At 40.4% G+C, this 21,888-nt stretch overlaps 1 pseudogene; it reads left to right on the plus strand.

Annotated features, from left to right (window-relative positions):
• The first annotated feature begins 17,793 nt into the window (after positions 1–17,793).
• Positions 17,794–18,006, plus strand: LOC114617837 (annotated as a pseudogene).
• Positions 18,007–21,888: the final 3,882 nt, after the last annotated feature.

Raw genomic sequence — 21,888 nt, forward strand, 5'->3', positions numbered from 1 at the left:
TTTTGTCCCAAGTTCCCAGGGTGAATGCAAAACACTCATATGCAAAGATGAGAGAGCATACATGACTTAATCTTTTACATTTCTTCCTCCTACCATTTTTACACTCTCACTCTTTCCTTCTCCTTAGTTTAAGAAGCAGGAACAATATTTTGCCCACCCATGATAAGTGGGCAAAGTATGTATTTTTGTGCCTTCAAAAAACATTACTATCATTTTAGATGATTAAAATATAGGCTTGTCAATATGGCTGTAAAATGTCAAAACTAAATATTGAAGCCCTGTGGCTGAGATAGTTAACTAGTAAAGCAAGATGATGTTTCTATATGGAATGCACATTGCCAGGAAATTCAGATTTAAATTATAATAAAACTTTTCCTCAAGGTTGGGGTATGGCTGAAGTACCTGTTTAACTTATTTAATACCCTAGGTTTGCTCCTCTGCGCTGGAGAAAAAAAGAAGTTTTATGTATATTCTTTGTGTGTACATTCTCACTTGAAAAAACTTAAGGACAAATTGAAGCCATGTTGCCGAAGGGTCATGGATGTCTCCTTCTGAAGTTACTTTCAATTAGCAGTGGTGGAAGAGATGGAGAAGACTGGGAAGCCCAGGCTCCACCAGAGCTTCACATAGGATTACTTTAGCTGGGGCCACATCTCTGAAAGTTGTCACATCCACAGATCACTGCTGTATTAGTTATTTTGCTTGTCATTGTAACAATGTATATGACAGAAATAACTTAAGGGAGGATGGGTTTCTTTTGTCTCAGTTTAGTGGGTGTGGTCTATAATCGGGGGACAGGGAATGTGCACAGGGAAGGCATGGTAACCAGGTGTGTGCCTGGGGCACCTCATAAGCTATAAACAGAGAAACAGGAACAAGATGGAACCAGGTGGCAAGGTTCAAAGTTTCTTCTCTAAAGAATCCCAAAACTTCCCCAAACAGCACTACCAGCTTGGGTCATGAGCCTATCAGGGACATTTCAGTCTTAAACTATAATGATCAGTAAGGCAATCAGACATGGGTGTGCCCTCACATCGTGTAAAATGTCTGGCACTGAGCCATGGATACTACTTGGACCAGAAATAAAATCAGCTAGCTTAGGTTCCTCATGGAAAATCAGATTTAAATGGGTGTTGTCTTAGCTATGGTTTCTATTGCTGTGATAAAACATCATGATCCAAAGCAACCTGGGAAGAAAAACAGTTATGTTGCTTACACTTCTGTATCACAGTCCATCTTCAGAGGAAGATAGGGCAGGAACCGGAGGCAGAAAGAGGAGTATAAGCCATGGAGGAGTGGTGCTTACCAGCTCGCTCCTCGTACTTGCTCAAGCCTGCTTTCTTAGAGAATCCAGGACCATCAGCCCAGGGGCAGCACCCTTCACAGTGGGCTGGGCCCGTCCTTATGGATCATTGATCAAGAAAATGCCCTACAGGCTTGACCACAAGCTAATCTGGTGGGGACATTTTCTCAATTGCAGTTCCCTCGTCCCAAATGGCTCTAGCTTATGTCAAGTTGACATAAAACCAGCTGGTACTCATATGAAACCCAGAAGCTGAGGCATAGCTCAGCTGTGAAGCAGATACTCAGAATATGCTATAGCCTGGGTTTGACCCTGAGCATGGAAAGAAAAGAAAAGGACTTTTATCAAAAAGGACATCTACTAAGCTTCACTCACTGCATCAACATCTACTGGAATAAGGCTAGCCAGCGACATTTTCCTATTAATTATATAAGACATATTTTATCATTATGAAAAGTATTATTTTAATGAAGATATTTTAAATGGTTAAGTATCTAAAATTTAAATGGCTTACCATTTAAAATGTGAAAATTTAAACAGAAAATTGTTATAGCCTTTAGTTTAAAGCCTAAAGTATAAAATGTTTAGAAGAAAGTGATTGTAATAAAATCTTAGTAACTTGAGTTAGTTAAAGAAATTCTTAGACAAGAAGTATGGTTAGCAGTAGTGGTACACACTTAGCACTAACACTCAGCTGCTAAAGGAGAGGGAATGTGAGCTCAGAGATAGCCTGGCATACTGGTCAGTGATTGTCTTAAAAAACTAACAATGTAAATTTCAGAGAGACCATCAAAGTAGAAAAGGTTAGCATTGGAAAGCTGGCAAAACATTCTGGCCTGCGAACTTGGACTGTTGGGCTGCTGATACAGGGCCATCGCTTCAGCAGTAGTGGGCAGAGGCTATGAGGAAGGTGTGAAGACTTACCAAACTTCATTGTTCCGATAGATGTCTGCTTCCAGCTGCTGGGCTGGCTAGTTGTGTGGAAACACATACGCACGCATGCACACACACGGACACACGCACACGAGTTAAACAGGTTGTCCAAGCCAAGGAGATGGTTGGGAACTTTGGAAATTCTATGTTTGTTTGTTTGGTTTGTTTTTGTTTTTCAAGACAGGGTTTCTCTGTGTATCTTTGGCTGTCCTGGAACTCACTCTGTAGACCAGGCTGGCTTCAAACTCAGAAATCCCCCTGCCTCTGCCTCCCAAGTGCTAGGATTAAAGGAGTGTGCCACCACTGCCCAGCTCTAGGCTAGTATTTTGGTTTGCCTTTTAATCTGCTGTCACCTGGTTGAAAGAGAACCATGCTTAGAACTCCAGAAAAATCAAGTTACTGCGTCAAATACTTGGAGCTAGAATCTAGAGCAGGACAAACCTCCTTCCCTCATTATCTCTCCTTCTTCTAGGATCTCAGCAGAAAACTTTAGGTTATATAAATGTAGTGATACTGGGGGTGAAGGAGAAGAATTTAACAAAGGAGCAGTTTACCAAGGTGTAGGTGGGCTTTAGACAAGCTTCGAGGCATGGCACAGTCCCTATGAAAACAGAAAAGACTGAGGAAGGCTCGCCCAGCAACCTGACCCTTCATTCTCCTCTGGCCTGTTATTGGTGCTCCCATTGGCAAGTTCAACTAGAAACCAAGAGTCAGTCTTTTAGGGAATTTGGCAGAGTAAAGCAGGTGCAAATGGCACCTTGAGGGCCAGGGTTTTTGTTCAGGGGTAGAGGATGCACCTGACGTGTAAAGGCTCAGTACCATGAATACAAGTGGCAAAAGCAGCCATCCTCCCCCGTCCCCCCATCTTACAGGGCAAACACAGCATGAAGCATAATGTCTGCTGAGTTTTTCATATGTAGCCACTAGCATGATGGGTTAGTTTCCATTTCTTCTTGGTCTTTAAGTATTGGACAGCTGAGATGAATTTCAAAGTCATAAAACAACGCTAAACTTCATAAATTTTTGCCTCAACTGAGATGATTATATAAGATTTTGCTTTTTTAATCAATGCAGTATATTCTAGTAACCAATTTGCATGGGTTGAATTATCTTGCATTCCAGCAATAAATACCAGTTGGCCATTATGCAGAGTGTTTTTAACATGCTGCTGAATTTGTTTTGCTAAAATTTTGTTAACATTTCTTATACTAGCTGGACAGAGTGCTGCATGACTTTAATCCCAGCACTTGGGAGGCAGAGGCAGGCGGATCTCTGAGTTCGAGAGTTCGAGGCTAGCCTGGTCTACAGAGTGAGTTCCAGGACAGCCAGGGCTATACACAGAGAAACCCTGTCTCGAAAAAACCAGAAAAAAAAAAAAAAAGAAGGATTGGTCTAGTTTCTTCCTTAAATATCTTGTTAAATTTGCTGTACTAATTTTCTTTTCCAGATTGTTATTTTTATTAGTTAGTCAATCCCCTTTCTATTTACAGATCTGTTCGAGTTATCAATATTTTTAAAATTCAGTCTTCATAAGTTTTGTGTTCCTAAGGATCTGTCCATTTCATCTAAGTAATCCAGTTTGTTGGCCTCCAATTAAACCTTTTTCTTTGTTATACGTTTTATTTCCGTAGAGTTGACATTAGAATACTCCTTTTCAAGAAAGATATGGTGGCACATGCTTGTAGCTTTAAGGAGGCTAAAGCAGGAGGATTTCTTCAGTCCAAAAGTTCTAGACCAGTCTGGACAACATAGTGAGACTTCCTGGTTTCAAAACAAAATATCTACTTCCATTTTTTATTTTAGTCATTTAAATATTCTTTTTGTTTTTAATCTATATTTTGCCACCCCAAAGTAACAGCTTGGTTAAGCAGACCTTGAATATATACAGTCCTCAACACTGGAAGTTGGAATGGCCATATGTTTAAAATGGAAAGACAGGGTGAACAGTCAGGGTTCTCTAGAGCAACAGAACTGACAGTGTTCATACCTATGAAAGGGGAGTTTATTCAATTGGCTTACATGGCATGGCTTGAGTAGTTCAGTAATGTCTACCTTTACAAGAAAGAGGCTGAGAATAGGTAGCTTCTCAATCCACAAGACTGGGTGCTGTAGCTCTTCTACCCTGACTTCTAGAGAGACACTGGTCTTCAGTCTAACTGGAAGGTCCAAGAAGCTGGGTTCTGATGGCAGTGAAGGATGATAGTAACATTTTCAGTGGCAACAGTAGCTACAGGGCAGAGGAACAACAGGACAGAAAAGCAAACAGGCAAGAAGCAAAAGCTTTGCCCTCAGATTCTCTTAGATGCTGGCACTCACATTAAAGTGGTTTGTCCCACTTCAATTAACCTAATCAAGAAAGTTCCTTCAAAATGTGCCAAGGGACTTATGTCTTAGTTGGCTCCAGAGCCCATCAGACTGGCTACCCATATTAGTGATCAGCATGAAGGCTTGTCATGGGATTGTAAAGATGAAAAATTTTGAAATAGTGCTGGTCATATAAGGAATGTTTAATAGTGTTAGTTATTCTTTATATAGTTTTTCCTGTTCAGGATATAATTGCTTTCTGAACTATGAAAATGCCTCTCTGGAAAGTTATAATATTAAAGATGTTTTAAGAAAATTAAGGGCCAAACAATTAGCACTTGCAACATATTAAATAATTTATATTTTACTTCATTTTAAAAGTATTAAACATATATCTTAAAATTTTTACATTTTCCCCCAAAGTCCCACTCTGTCATGATGTTCTGTATCTTTTGATATACATTTTTTTCTGTAATCATACTTGAGACATATTTAGAGTTTTTAAGGGACTATTTTATTGGATTTTAATTCATGATAGAAGCTCCCAACTAATGAATTCTCTGTAGGAGAACTGTGAGCATTATAATTTATTGTAGTTCCATATAAAAGCAGGCCCCTTTCTTCTGAAATTTGTAATGGCTTCTAGTACATGTGTGTGTGGGGGGGGATGTGGCATGGGTATATGTGTACAAACAGTTACATGGTAAGGAGGATCCCATTCAACCATGGCTTCACATGCAATTTAAGCTGTTTCTTCATGTCTCTGTGACATTTTCCTTATTTTTAATTTGTAGAAGTAATATTATCCAGGCCACAAGAGAGTACATTTTCTGTAACTAATTCCCCAACTACAAGTTGATATACATACAAACACAAGGCTGTTTGGCATTTCCAGGGCATTGAATACCAAAGGGAATGTATTTTATTTTTAACTCTGGGGTATAGAATGTACCTATATTCTTGGAGAGTTGCCAGTAAAAAGATTTATCAATTTAATTACTTGTACCTTACCCTTGGGCATTGTGTAGCAATATTTTGGTCTTGGGAAACATTGAACAACAACACAAAGCACATGGGGAACTGCAAACATCCTCTCTAAAACGTGCAAGCACTTTATGGTGCCTATTTAGAGGAAGAACCTTCAGGTCTTGACAAAATAACTGAATTCAGTCTGAGTATGGCAAAAGTGTCTGAAGAAATGTGTCAGGGCTTCAACAGTGACTGCATGGGGCAGAGGTGCTGGGTAGGGAGAAGAAGATAGAGCTTTTGTTTTCAACTTCATCTGGTGTCGCTGTTTATCATCACTATTGAGTGTATTGTTGCTGCTGTTGTATTTGGAGACATGGTCTCTCAACTGGTCTTTATCCAAGAATGACCTTGAAGTATGGATCCCCTCCCTTTACCTCCTGAGTACTGGGGTAACAGGCAAGCACCACCACACTTGGAATGCAGTGCTAGGGAACCCAGAGTTTTGCATGTGCTCCACTAGAATTCTACCCACCGATGAAGCTCCATCCCGTTTATATTGTCTGTTGCTTGCTTTATTGGTGGTTATGGCTTGAAACAGTCTCTCAATCATACACCAAGTCAGTCTAGAACAAGTGATTGTTCAATCTCAACTGCACCCCAAACTCAGATTACAGGTGTGAGCTCCAGTTGAAGAAATGCAGCTGGAGGATTGCTGCTCACCTGGTCTTCTCTCAGCTTAGATAGCAGAAAGGCAGATCTGCCTTTTCCTCTTTGTTCACTAACACTACCTTCTTAGGTTCTTTTCTAAACATCATCTCTTTATGTCCCTGCTCCTCTGGTCCTCTCCCAGTGCCACCTCTAGGCTCTTGCAGTTCTCTAGTCAGTTCACTGGCCAACTCCCACCCTGTGTCTTTATTGCTGCCATATCCTCTCCCCAAAGAACCCTGTCCTGCTCCAGCTGCCTTTGACAGCTCCTGCAGTTTCTTCTCTGTGAGTCTTCTTGCTACGCTTAGAAGAACTGGCTTAAAGTGGCGATTGGATTGGAGCATTGTTCTTGTTATTTCCTCCCAACACCACTGTTTCTTTGAAAGCAAAGAATTTTTGTGTTCTTACATGTCTACTTTTAAAATGTTGACATCCTCAGTATTTTCCATAAAAAGTAGGAAAAAAAATCTAGATTGAAAGAAAAAAAAGAGAGAGAGAGAGAGAGAAGGGAGGGAGAAAAGACTACAGACTGTTTAGAAATAGACTTGAGGTCGAGTTTTATTTTTGAACCCATAGCTGGATCTATTATGGTCGCATTTACGTGCACATGTGTACTTGTTCCTGTGTGTGCACTGTATAAGGGTGTATGTGTGTGTGCATGTGAGCATGTGCGTGTGAAAGTCTGAGCTTGACATCAAATGTCATTCTCAATTGCATTAATCTTTAATTTCTGAGACAGATTGTCTCACTAAAGCTCTACTGGCTGGGTAGCAAATTCTGGGCTTGGATTTCAGGTGTGTGTTGTCACACCTAGCTTTCTACATGGGATTCTGCTACTGCTTAAATGGCAAGCTCTTTACCAACTGAGCTGTCCCCTGAACCCCTTTCATCTTGTCTTAATGGCACACTGGGCACTTTAATTAGCTTCCAAACACTATGATTCTAAAATAATGATTTCATTAGGCATCTAGTCATTACTCTTGGGGACATAGGAAGACTCCCAAAGGCCAAATGTACCCGAGAACTTCTGATGGATTTGAGATCTACTGTTTCCTTTAGCTTGGTCACTGTGCTACCTTGATCAGGTTGTTTAACTTCTCTATGCTTCAAGCTCCTCAGCTTTAACATAAAAAGCTTCATAATTTGAACAGAATGTAGTTGAAGGTGAGCTCTCTAGACAAGAATTACAGCTGGCTTTGGAAATCGAATGAATGAATGAATGCTGGGCATAAGCCCACGACCTCTTCTAACACTCTATCTTTTCTTCTGGGAACCTATTCCTGACTTTCCTGAATAGCAGTCTATCCCAGTTACCTATCAGAGCAAACTCAGGAAGCTTGGGCTCATACTATAGTCATCTGTGGACTGATATATACTTACTTTCTGGCATCAGAATGTCCTTCATGGGCTTGAAGATGAATAGTTTGGCAACATGACCAAATTGAGTAAAAGCATCCCATTGATTCCTGTCTTCTTAGCATTGCTTCCAATTGGGGGCCAAGATTTCTTTCATGGCAGCTCTCCTGACAGATTTTTGTTGCTGAGGAAGTAACATTCCAATCAAGTGGTTCTCCAGTCTGGCTACAAAGTAGAATCAATCAGAAAACTTCTTAAAACTACATATTTTCCCTAAGATTAGGAACAAGATAAGGACAGCTGCCGCTTACCATTTCTGTTGAATGCAATACTTCAGTCTTGAGCAGAAAATTTAAGATGAGAAACAGAACTTAAATGTATTCGTATTGGTAAGAAAATGGAAAATTATCCATTTACAGATGACTTATATATTTAAAATCCTAAAATTTCACATGCAAAACAATCTATTGGAACTAATAAATAAGTTTAGCAAAGTTACAAGAATCAACAATTAAATACAAATATCCTGCCAGTATGCAACTTGAAAAGGAATATAAGGACTAAAAAAAATTTCTTTCAATAGCATCTAAAATGAAGTAGATTAAGTCTATGGTTTAATCATTATTGTGTCTACATAGTGTGTGCTTTGGAATATCACTCCAAGAACATGAAAAACATGTACAGCAAAAATCAATGGAAGCTGGGCGGTGGTGGTGGCGCATGCCTTTAATCCCAGCACTTGGGAGGCAGAGGCAGGTGGATTTCTGAGTTCGAGGCCAGCCTGGTCTACAGAGTGAGTTCCAGGACAGCCAGGGCTACACAGAGAAACCCTGTCTTGAAAAACCAAAAAGAAAAAAAAAAAGACTTATAAAAATCAATGGAACATTGACAACAAAATTAAAGAAGATGCTAATGAACAGAAAGGCAACCATGAGAAAGCAAAACTCTTAAGGTGATCCTATTACCCAGAGTACCCTGCAGATTCAACACAATCCCTTTCAAAATCCTAGTGGCATGTTTTGGCAGAGATAGAAACATTTAATCTATAATAAAATTCACATGAGACTCTAAGGAACACCAAATAGTCAAAACAATTTTGGGAGAAAAACGAATGTGAAGAGTTTACATTTCCTTATGTAAAAAAAACCCAAACAAACAAACCAAAAAAACAATCTCCAAAATAGAGTGGTGTTTGTATAAAGACGACAGACATACAGGGGCTGAGAGATGGGTTCATTAGTAAGGTGCTTTCAAGAATGAAGAACTAAATTTAATCCCCAGAACTCACATTAAGAAGCTGTGCTTGAGCCAGGCAGTGGTGGCACACGACTATAATCCCAGCACTTGGGAGGCAGAGGCAGGCGGATTTCTGAGTTCGAGGCCAGCCTGGTCTACAGAGTGAGTTCCAGGATAGCCAGGGCTACACAGAGAAACCCTGTCTCAAAAAACCAAACCAAACCAAACCAAGCCAAGCCAAGCCAAGCCAAGCCAAGCCAAGCCAAGCCAAGCCATACCAAACCAAACCAAACCAAACCAAACAAAACAAAACAAAGAAGCTGTGCTTGGTGGTGAATGTCTGCCTGTAATCTCAGGGCTGGGGAGACAGAAACAGAGAGCCCCCAGAGGCCTGTGGTCATCTAGTCTTAGCCCAGTTGGCAAACTCCAAGTTTGGTTAGAGACCCTGTCTCAAGAGATATGGCAAAGAGATTGAAGAGGATATGAAATATCAACCTCTACCTTCACATGCACACAGGCATTCTCTCATGAACACAAACATACACACTTAGGCATATACCCACAAAGACTCTATCACAAACACCCACCACTACAATAGAACAGAGATCCCAGAAATAAATCCTTGACTACCTAGACAAATGATCTTCAGTAAGAGTACACAGTTATATTCTCAGTGGCACAGTACACAACATCCAAGAGATGGAAACAATCTGTCTGTTAACTAATGAATGAACAAGATGTGGTATCCACTGTGCACATGATGGAACATGGTTCAGCTGGAGAGAGGAAGGAAATCCTGTCACATGCTACAACATGAATGAAGTTAGGGAATATTATGATAAACTAAATGATCCAGGCACAAAAAAGCAAACATTATGATTCCAGTTACATGACTACCAAACTAGTCGAATGCATAAAAATGTGTAACAGAAGTTATGAGTAGAGGCTAAGTGGTGGGTATCTTAAGGACAGGGAGCTCTGGTTTAATATGAACAGAACTTCATGTTTGCAAGGCAAAAATGTTGTGTAGATTGCTTGTAACAATGTGAAAATACGGTTGCCATGGTGACTTCTCTATTGCTGTGACAAAACACCCTGATCTAGGAGTTTATGTAAGAAAGTATTTCATTGCACTTACAGTTTCAGAGGATTAGAGTCCATGAAGGTAGAGCAAAGGTATCTCAGGTATTCAGTAAGAATACCTGAGAGCTCACATCTTGATCCCGAAGCAGGATGCAAAGAGAGGGCACACTGGGAATGGCTTGGGGTTTTGAAACCTATAAGCCCATCCTCAGTGACACACCTCCTCCAACAAAGCCACACTTCCTTATTCTTCCCAAATCTTTCCACCAACTGGAGACCAAATATTCAAGCATATGAGTCTACTGGGGGCTATTCTCACTCTATGACAAGGATACTGAGGTGTGTACTTGAAAGTGACAAAGATAGTAAATTTCCTGTTATATGATACATTTATAAGCCAAATCCCAGACAAATTAAATAAAGTGGGGCTAGGGTTTGCTGTTATTTATTTATTATTTATTTTTACATGTCCATCTTTGCAGTATTTGGAATTGAAACAAGGGCCTCACGCGTGCCAGGCAAGTGCTCTAACACAGCACCCACATACATTTATTTTTTGTTTTTTGTTATCTTTTTGTTTGTTAATTTTACTTTTTAAATTTTATATAGTCTCATTAAGTTGACCTTGATGGTTTAAACCCAATCTGAAGCTCAGAAAGACCTTGAGCTTTTCCTCTTCCTGCCTCAGCCTCCCCAGTAACTTGTACTACAGTTCCATGCCAGGAACCAGGTCTAGCTAGGCCACAGTGTAGTGAAAAACTCCTACACCTGGGACACTGGGGTTCATGCCTGCAACCCCAGTGGGAGACTGAGATGGGAGGATTGCTTTGAGCTCAAGGTTAGCTTGGACTAAATAGTGAGTCAAAAGAGGCCAGCCTAAGCTATATAGTAAGACTCTGTCTCAAAAATAAAAATCAAATCAATACAAAAAAATGTTTCTGAGTTACTATTCTGCTGTTGGAAGTGACTGCTGCAGTGCCTGGTCCTGCCTCTATCTAACTCTTCCTCCTTTTCACTGACAAGCAGCAGGTCATTGCCATGTTGTTTGGGTACTATTAGATTGATTTATTAAGAAGTGAGTTGTAAGCCGGGCAGTGGTGGCGCACGCCTTTAATCCCAGCTCTTGGGAGGCAGAGGCAGGTGGATCTCTGAGTTCGAGGCCAGCCTGGTCTACAGAGTGAGTTCCAGGACAGCCAGGGCTATACAGAGAAACCCTGTCTCGAAAAACAAAAAAAAAGAAGTGTGTTGTAGATCTAACTCAATATGTGCCACCAAATGCTTCCATTTAACAGGCACTGTCAGCTCTGATGTGCATGCATGTATTATTATTATTATTATTATTATTATTATTTTATTATTATTATTACAGGAGCAGCCCAAACCTGCAGTGGTTGGTGTTGTTCAGCATGCGGTCCCAGAAAGCTTTAGGTCTCTTCTAAAGGACAATTGGCGGAAGGAAAGGCAAGGATCAGTAGCCTACCATCCTACCCAGGAAGTAGATCATCTCCATGGGAAACAGGAGGGAAATGGCTACCTGATACAGGATGCTGGGGTTCTACTAGAAGCCAGGGCTAGCAAGCTGAAGAAGGAAGATGAGGGAACAATATAAATACGCTTTGTGTCTACTAGACCAGCCTCATTCGTCTGAAAGCACAGGGGCTATGAATGAGGAAGGGGCATCATTCTGAATGTGAAGGGGTTGGGGAGCAGATAGTGGAGCTTCTGCAGAGCATTCTATTCCATATTCATAATCTTACCTCTTAATACGTAGTTGGATTGAGTCCAGGCTTTAGCATAATTTAATTAAACAGACTATTGTTTTTCTTTCTCGCTGGTTTTAGTGAAAGTCCTGCAACTATGAATGAGTAGGATTACATTCTAACCGAAGCAGATCTATCTGCCCAAAAGCCGAGGAGGTCTATCTAAACACGCTGAGAAGGCTTTTATTTAAATTTCATATTCGAAGAGTGCGCTGCACAGATGGGGACTTTACCTCCTCCTTGGTTTCCAGTTTTAGAAGCGTGAAGGGTGGGGAGGTTTGGGGTGAGTTCAAAACATTTTTTAAAATTACAGCTGGGTTTCTTCATAAAACATATTAGCTAGGTGGTGTTGGAACTGGAATGTATAATTTGTGTTTCTGTAACACTTTCCTCCAGAAAACGTGTTTGGATTTTATTTTCATTTTTAAATGGAGCTGCCTGTTTTGTAGCAGTAGGTAAGAGTTTTAAATTGAATGCCTACCTTAATACCCACGTACAATGAAGCCGACAGCATTCTATGTTAGAGTTGAGGAAGCTGAGGTTCGAAGGGCTCTTACAGTTTTTTAATGTCTCCTAGAAAACTAAATAGCAGTGATAGGGTGTTTAATCAATCATTTTTGGCTGCAAAATGAATGCTTCCTGGCAGATCTCTGAGAATCTGAAGGAGGTAAAGCCAAGATAATTAACTCTTGACTGATTCAATTTTTGTAGACTTAAACTTAGAAAGCAAATGCACTGTAGCTGTCTTCAGATACACCAGAAGGAGGCATTGAACCCCATTATAGATGGTTGTGCACCAACATGTGGTTGCTGGGAATTGAACCCAGGACCTTTGGAGAACAGTCGGTGCTTTTATCCACTGAGCCATCTCTTCTGCCCCTAAACTGGATTTTTTACTAGTCAACTCTATACTTTCAGACAACTCCCCACCCCACCACCATCTAGTTAGGTGGCCTTTTATTTCTGCTGAAATGCTCACTGCCCCTACCTAAGGGTCTCTCTCAGGCTTTTCTGCAGCTGTGCCCAACCCAGAGCTCAGCCCTGGCAGCCCGTGGAACATCGCGGCGCTGCTCTAAGGCTCTGCTATTGACCTCCGCACTATTCCTAGGGGATTTTATTCTGAGAGGAAAACAAAATCTTCTTTAATTAGGTGTTTGACACGGTATTTCTAGCTTCTTTCAGATTTTGGTCTTTGGGGCCTGAAAATAAAAACCAGGCTAAAGATAGTTCTTACCTTAAACAGTTGTTGCAGAGATTGAACAAGTTTGTATCTCTAACAGGAGCTTCTTTTTTTTTTAAATTTATTTATTTTTTTCAAATCGTAACTTTTACTTATTCACACAGGGGTTGTAAACACAAAAAGGTAGGACATGGGGAAGGGGATGACACTGGAGAATGGGTGTTCAGGGGGAATACAGATATCTTTCAGAACATGGTATCGGCTGGGTGAAGGTCCAGGGGACAGGTCACTATGACTCTGCCTATCATTCACTTGTCCTTTTCTAAGTTGGTATTATCTGCCAAGGCTACCTATTTACAAGGTCTATGACTACTCAGGCTGGTAAATTTCCACAAAAGCTGCCTGTTTACAATAGCTTATAGCCATCTGTTTCAATGTTTTTCCACTGAGACCCAAGACTTGGTGTTAGTATACACGTATGACAGGCCTATTGCTGATTTTAGGCCTATGGCTGATTTTAGGTCTTCAGTGTATAAGCAGGGCTGCCCCCTAACAGGGGCTTCTTAAACTAACTAAACCATGTGACTTAGCTGGATGTGATGCATATACCTGTAATCCCAGCACCTAGGAAAGCTGAGGCTAGAAGATTTCAAATCTCTGGTTAGCCTGGGCTACATAAGGAGACCCTGTTTCTAAACATAGGATTCGGGAGTAGCAATATACTTCAATAATAGAGACTTCATTGAGCGAATGTGATGAGGGAGTGAGGGGAACTCAAAAATAAAACTTTCACTCAGGAAGTTTTTACACGACCTGAGCATATAGATGTAAAAAATACACATATAGGTCAAACAATTCAACATTTGATGATTAAAAACCACTTCAACATTTGATGATTAAAAACCACAAAGAAATCTATCTTAAGAAGGAAATTACCTTAAAATAATTTACATATATAATTATTTATTAAAGAGAGCAAATTTGCATGACTACGGCATGGATTGATTCTTTTTGTATAACAAATTAAATGTTTGTTGAATATTTGAAGCTGTAGGGTACAGCATTTCCAACATTACTTAGAGTTGTCAGATATTTTGATTTTATAATCATCAGTGCTAAGAATGCCACCTCATACAAATATGTAGTTCAAAATGACAGAAGTATATTTAGGGCTATTTCAAAAATTGTTGGAAATTATAGGTTGCTTTTCAGCCTAAATGGTTTTTTAAATTATGTATTTTATGTGTATTAGGGTTTCCCCTGCATATCTGACTGTCTGTGTGCCATACACATACTTGGTGCTTGAGGAGGCCAGAGAAGGAAGACAGATCCTGTGGTATAGAAGTTTTAGCCACCGAGTGCTGGGTATGGAATGAGGCTTGTAGAAGAGCAGCCAGTGTTCTTAACCACTGTGCCACTCCAGCCCTCTTTAAGAGATGAAACTCAAGTGAGAAACTCAAGAAGCAGGTTTTAAAATCAACATTCTAACACAACGAAATGGAAGATATGTTAATTTGATGCATAAAGACTGAGGGTAGAAAAAATATCAAAAGTCTTTGCTTTCCATAACCAAGGCATATGTTTGTATAAGCACAGAAAACTTTGTAGGCACAGTAAAAACACTACAATTCATGATACACAATAGCCTCAGTTTGAGTTGAGATGTTTCTGGGAGCATTTTCTGAGGTTGTCTGGTGTGGTGGCAGACTCCACACAAAGTGCATATGTTGGGGTTCAGAGCCAATATGGTAGTGGAACCGTGTGAGGCAACATAGGCAAGCACTGCCAGAGATGACCCTGCTCCATTATGCATTGGATTTTAAATTAAGATTGAGTCGTTGCACATTCAAAAACCATTTATTGTTACCAAATTTTCATAATTTTATATCCAGTTATGCTACCCATATGGGGTTGCAACCCACAGCCCAAGAGTCTGGGATTGGTGCTGGAGTAGTAACTCAGCCAGTAAATGCTTGCTCTGTAAGCCATGAGGGCCTGAGTTTTGATCCCCAGAAGCCACGTGAAAAGCCAAACATGGTGGCATGCATTTGTAATTTTAGCACTGGGAAACAAAGACAGGAGGATCTCTGCAGCTCATTGGCCAGCCCGACTAGACTAATTAGCAAGAGACCCTGTTTCAAAAAATACTGAGGTAGACAGCTCATGACGAACAACATCCAATGTTGACCCTTGGTCTCTGCATACACACACAAGTTTATAGGCATCCTCACTCAAATACACACAGAGACATACACAGACACACGACAGAGAGAAAGAGAGATTTATAAAATGTTTAGTTTCTTGCTAGACATATGGCACAAGCTCTTAAATATCAGCAATTGTTGCATATTTTAGAATATACTTACATGTGTTAATTTTTTACCTGTGGGCTACAAAATACGTTACAAGGTATATTTGTTATAAATTACATATGGGCAATGCTGATACTGGTTTATGTCCCAATGTCACAAGGATTCTATTCTTTCACCTTATACAATTCCCATATGGGGGGGGGCAGGGTGTGCACTGCTGTTAGAATTGTAAGCCTTGAATTAGACTTACTTTTAGTAAGTTATTAAGAGGTATCTTTAACATTGGTCCAGGCACCTGTGAGGATTGAAAGGACTCACCAGACACTGGCCTCAGGCTTCATTTCTGCTAGGCCTTACTGTCCTCTATAGCCACAGCCCTCCTTTACATCACCCTGGATTCTTGATTCTTGGACTCATGATCAGTCAATGCTATAAACTAGAGTGACATTCCTGAAGGCTGTTCCTACACTGTGTTGATTATAATCCACCCACAAGTACCCCCACTGAACCCCAACTTGATATTCCATTAGCTCTATTCATGGAAGGCTTCCAGACCCCAAATGCCATATGAGAGGATTATAATGGGGGACAGTGTCGAGTAGCACAGACTAGCTTCAGCCCCACTATTTACCAAACATAGTCATAAACTTCTGAACCTTGTGCCTCTACCTCCTGAGTTCTGAGATCACAGGAATCCGTGACCTGCTTGGAGTATATTCACACATGTGAGACACACACTCTACACACTCTGCTACATTCCTAGCCTCAATCTCAGTTTATTAAAGCAAACATGCCTTATGTGTATAACATTTCCAGAAATACATGACTCTAAAATACTAATTCTAGAGTTCTCTTCAAATAGTCCAAAATGTGTCTGTGTGAAAAGGTGCTCTGAGGGTAGGAAAAAAAAGATCAAGAAATGGGGATGCTAGTCAAAACCCCTTCCTCTCACTTCTTGTTTTTCTTATGACCCTGGCCCTGCCTGCAGATATCGATAGCCCTTACTGGGTGGTTCCTTTTGCAAGTTTTTGCTGCTTCCACTAAGACTACTTCTATACTTTTGTGTCTTCAGGATTAAATTGACATGAGTTTCACCTTGCTTTTGGTCTCTGGTTGGCTCACCATCCTTTGCTAATTCCCTTTATTTGTCTATGCCTCTGTAACTAAAAACTCTATTGATATGCTGTTTACTTTGACCTCAAAGAACATGCCCCATGGTCATTTATGGCTGTATTTCTTTCTATATGTCCTGCTACTCTGAGACAAAAGGTATTGCTTTTATGTTCTCAGGGCGAGTCATGACAAATGTCTACATAAGTTATTTCTTCTCCCCATAGTGTAGCCATAAAACCGTATGCAATCCTAATGTAAAGTGCTTGTTGACCCTGCTGTTAATTTCCCTGAGGGTGACATGTCCCATAGAATGTTTAGTCTCTCTTTAAAATATTTACAATTTTATATGTGCTTATGTAACCACTTAGTTTTGTCTTATGTAGCTCTAGGGAAATTCTCTCTACTCACTGAATGTTGAATTGTCCCTTCATATTACATAAGATGAAAACATGACTCCATTCAACTACGAGAGCAAGAGTAATAGAAGGCAATAAGAAAGAACTGATTTTCAGTTCATTCAGGGATCCATTCCCATTCTTGAGTCCTCCAGGGTTTCTCCAAAGTTGCACGGATGGTTGTTCTTCAAAAGGAATATCATGTCCCCCTTGGGATTTACTTAATGTGGTGCTTCAGAGAGCATGGAGGAACACAGGAAGACTCACCCGCACACTGTTCATTCTTAATAAGAAAAGGGGAAAAAATGACCAGATACAAAACATTCCTATGTTTTGTTCTTCATATAGCTGCAAGCAAGATCTCAAGAGACTGACTACAAGTAACCATACTAGGAATCTCAGTGACCCTATTGCCTTTAGAAAGCAAAGATTATGCCCTTGTTCATTCTGATAGTCATGACCACCCATGATGGACTTACAACTATGAGTACTCCAATGATGCTGGTCTGTTTCTTCATTCCATTCACCCATGTATGCAAGCACCTTTAAGGGGAGCTCTAGCTGACACTGGGGACACTAAGAAATGAGTTTTATTCTTGTAGTTCTCAAGTAGGAAAGGCAGAAAATGAGGAAGTAAGCAACCAAATATGTACATGTACACACACACACACACACATATACACACACACACACACACACACACACACTGATTCAGTTAACAGTGAGTGCTTTCAGAAAGTATCGCAAGGTAACTTTATTATAACCAATAGTGTTGGTGTACAGAAAAAAATTACCATAGTGGCTCCAGCTGCAGTATCTGTCTGGGAACCTGAATGATAAATAGTTCACTAAAGTAACATAATACTTTCCATAAGTGGTGAAAATGGTTCACTGTATCTAAATGATTTGTGCAAAAACGTTTTATCACAGAGATACGGTTATATCCACGTTTGTTGCACAATAGCAAGGAAATAAAGTCAGCTTATATGGCCATCAGCTGATGAATCAGTAATGAACGTGTAGCATATATAGCTACTGGGATTTTATTCAGAAATGAGGAGAGGGTGCTGCCGGAAGAGAGGTAAAGCCGGGTCACCTCTGAGGAGCCAGTGACGGGGGTTGGAGTGTGAGTGATGGTGCGGAGATGTGGTTCAAGATTCTCCCTGGCCTCGCCATTATGGGGGTGTGCTTGATCATCCCCGGGGTGTCCACTGCGTATATCCAGAATTTTACCAACAGCGGCAAGGAAAAAAGAGTTGCTCGAATCCAGTACCAATGGTATTTGATGGAATGCGATAGACGTGTCTCTGGACTCAATCGCTACTATGTATCCAAGGGCCTGGAGAACATTGACTAAGGAAGCAGTTTCCTAGCTGATGAAAAAAATTAGCTCAGCTAGGGTCATCTGTTCCGGTTAGAAGGCTATGCAGCATATTATATACTATGCACATGTTATGAAATGCATAATAAAAATTTTAAAAAAAAGAAGTGAGGAGAAGTGAGATTTCAAAATTTGAAGGACAATGGATGGAACTAAGAAATATAGTATTAAATGGGAAAGACAAATATATCATGTCCTTTCTTTGTTTTCTTTTTTGACTTTTAAAAACTATACACTCATCCATAAATAGTTCTCTTTTTTTCTTTCTTCTTTTTCATTTCAGTTTGGATGGATTTCATTACTTTATGTCTATCAATCTTTCTTTTTTTTCTTCTCTCATATATTACATTTTAGCTACAGTTTTCCCTCCCCTTTCTCCTCTCCCAGGGGCCTAACCTCCCCTCCCCCATCTGTGTGCATCCTCTCTCCCCCAGATCCATAACCCTCCTCCCCTTGGAGAAAAGCAGGCCTCCCAGGGACATCAAACAAATACAGCATAAGAAGCTACACACAGACCATACATCAAGGCTGGAGAGGCAACATAGTATGGGTTTCACAAGTAGGCAAAAGAGTCAGAAACAGGCCTTGCTTCCACTATCAGGATCTCCATAAGAACACCAAGCTTCTCAGCCATACATACATGCAGAGGACCTAGGACCTTCACCTGTTTTTTTTTGTTGTTGTTGTTTGTTTTGTTTTTTTTTCTTGGTTTTCTTTAAGGGATGTATTGATTTCCTCCAATTTCTTTGTTTTCTCTACTTCTTTAAGGGATTTTAAAAATAAATTTCTTCCTTTGGGACCTCTATCATCTTCATATGTTATTTTTAAGGCCATTTTCTTGTGCTTCAGCTTCATGGAAATATCCAGGTCTTGTTTGTCATAGGACAGCTTGGCTCTGGTGGTGCCATACTGTCCTGGTTGTTATTGAATGGGTTCTTAAACTGGTGGTTAGCCATCTGGGTTTGGAATGATTATAGGTCTAGGTGCTGATTTCTGAGTTTGTCTTTGTTGGATGGGTAGTTTTGATCCTTGATTTCTGTTTCCTCTTTGGTCTTCTAGTCTTTGTGGCCTGGATTTCTGATAGCCTACTTGACCTCTGATTCACTAGGGAGTCTCTGACCAGTTATGGGCTTGGTGGGCTTGACATCTGGCAACTAGCTTGGCTTTTGGTGTAGCAGAAAGCCTCTGTTCTTCTGACTGGTGTGGCTTGCACCCGAGTAACTGAAATCTACAGGAATTGGGGTCAGGGGCCCAGCCATTGGGCAGCTGGTGAGATATGGGACAAGTGGTAGAATGGCTCTTGGGGAGCTGAATCTAGGGAGTGAGGCAATTCAGGGGACAGGGGTTCACTCTCCTGTCCTTGGTTTTAAATTCTTCTCTCATGTGTTACATTCCTACTGTACATTCTCCTTCCTTCCCTTCTCTCCCCTTCCAGCTCCTTCTATCTCCCTTCAGAAAGAGCAGGTCTCCCATGTACATGTCCTCTTTCTTAAGTGGATCCTAGCTCCTTACTAAATTAACTGAATTAACATGTGTTCCAGTAAACTAGAGAGGGCCCATGAGAAGATAAAAGAGGGGTTTTAATGGCAAGGACGAATGTGAATGACTGTGACTCAAAAGTGGAAGGGAGCATTCTTAGAGTGAAAAGGTTTAAGTGGGGTGAGGAGCCGCTGAGATGAAGGAGTAGACAACCAAAAAAAAAAAAAAAAAAAAATGCTATGGGGAAACCTGATGTTGTGTAAGCTAAATTTTAAAGTAAAAGATTTTAAAATTTTAATGGAAGTACCCTATATGATTGAATAAAGCTTCTTCCAGAAGACATAGGCTATTGAATGAATACCTCAGTACCTGGTATACTGGTACCTGATATGGATGAGATATCTTTCTATAAATTATTAGTTAGAGAAGCTCCTGAAGACCCCAAAACAATCCAAGAAATTGCCATTGCTATTGGTCCCTCATCAGAACTAGATTATAAGAGCCAATTACTAAGAATATCAGATTACATGACTAGAGAGATGGCTCAGTGGTTAAGAGCAAGAACTGTTCTTCCAAAGGTCCTGAGTTCAATTCCCAGCAACCACATGGTGGTTCACAACCATCTGTAATGGAATCCAATGCCCTCTTCTGGTGTGTCTAAAGACAGCTAGAGTGTACTCAGATATGTAAAATAAATAAATAAACATATCTTTAAAAATTTTTTAAATATCATATTTTCTATGACATAGAGGATATTGGAGAAATTAAGCTGAAACTTTCCTCTCTGCTGACCAAGTCATGCAGTGCTAGAAGTAACTAGGGGGAAAATAATTATTAACAGTCTTTCTCAGCTGTGGAGCTTGTATGCAAAACTATCAAGTGGCCAGGCAGCATGTGCCCATAGATGAAACAGGACCATGTCTGTTACAGAGGTAACCAAATACTTTCTAATTGGATTAAGGCTCCCTTCAGAAGAAGGATTTTATACCTGGCACTGTAAATCTCATCAAAAGTATGTTATGGTTATATAGTTTGGAGTTCTTGTGGAACTCTGAACACTGGGGGTGGGAGTGTCTCTGACACTTTTGCCTGTGCTTGGGACCCTTTTCCTCTTATTGGGTTGTTCATCCAGCCTTGATAGGAGGGTTTGTGCCTAGTAGTTTTGTAAGTTTTTATACCATGTTTGGTTGATATCCCTGGAAGGCCTCCTCTTTTCTGAAGCAAAATGGGGAAGGAATGGATCTGGAGAATGGGAGATGTTACAGGAGAGAGAGAGACTGGGAGGAAAAGAGGGAGGGGAAACTGCTGTTGGGATGTAATATATGAGAAAAGAATTTGTTTTAAGAAGTATGTATCTGAAGAGTTAATTTGCTGTAGTGGGAAGTCTCCTGATGTTGCTTTGCTAAGTGGACATGAGGTGCTTGTCATGTTGCCTTCTACACAACTGTGTTTATGCCTATAGATTAGAGCTGCTCTTAGCTTTGGTCAGAGAAGCTTTTTTTTTTGTATGAGGCAATGATAACTGCAGAAACTGAAATCTGGTCAAATGAATAGTTGGATGCTAAGACATAAATGAGGCACATATATCACTTACTTCACGTTTCAGGGGCCATCACAGGCAAAAGGGAAAGAAACCTGCAAGAGCCAGAAGGAAGGGGAGGCAGCCCCAACCCTGACTTCTGTGCATGGTGTGCATCTTCTCTTGAAACCACAGCAGTGATTACTTGCACAGGAAGAATGCAAGGTAAGACCTACCAATAAAAGGTCACAGGATGGAGACAGGGGTCAGGAGACCCCAGCACTTCTGAGAGTGCTGAGTAGTTTCTGGGAAGGAAGAGACATTTTTGTTAGAGGTATCACTACTGGCAAGGTTCCCATATTGTTATAAATAACCTCCCGCCCATGTTCTTGTCTGCCACCATAGTGAAACTCATTTGGCCATTTTTTTAAAAAGACTTGAAAGAAGAAGGGGTACAGCTTAGGAAGAGGAATGGAATCATCTCAGTGGGAGTGGGAGGATGACAAGAGATGCTAAGGGGTGGTAAATAGGATCAAAACATTATGTCCGTGTATGGCCATATAAATAAAACCTGTGTATATAATTTGTGTATACTAATAAAAATTAAATACCAAATAAGTAAAAAAAAACATATTTTATGGGGAATACCTGAGTTTCTTCTGGCTGTCTGGAATTCAGTGTGTGGTAGGCAGAGAATACCTCTATGAGCAGCCTCTGGTGGGTTGCTTAGACACTGACTCTAGTAAGCATGCCTGGTAGATACATTGTGTGTGGCAGGAAGATTTAAATATGCTCTGAGATTCTGTTGGGAGGCATCTAGGAACTCTGGGTCCTCTGTGAGTGAAAAGAAGAAACAAAAA

The sequence above is a fragment of the Grammomys surdaster genome, unplaced genomic scaffold (genome assembly GCF_004785775.1).
Source record: "Grammomys surdaster isolate TR1022 unplaced genomic scaffold, NIH_TR_1.0 139, whole genome shotgun sequence".
Lineage (NCBI taxonomy): Eukaryota > Metazoa > Chordata > Mammalia > Rodentia > Muridae > Grammomys > Grammomys surdaster.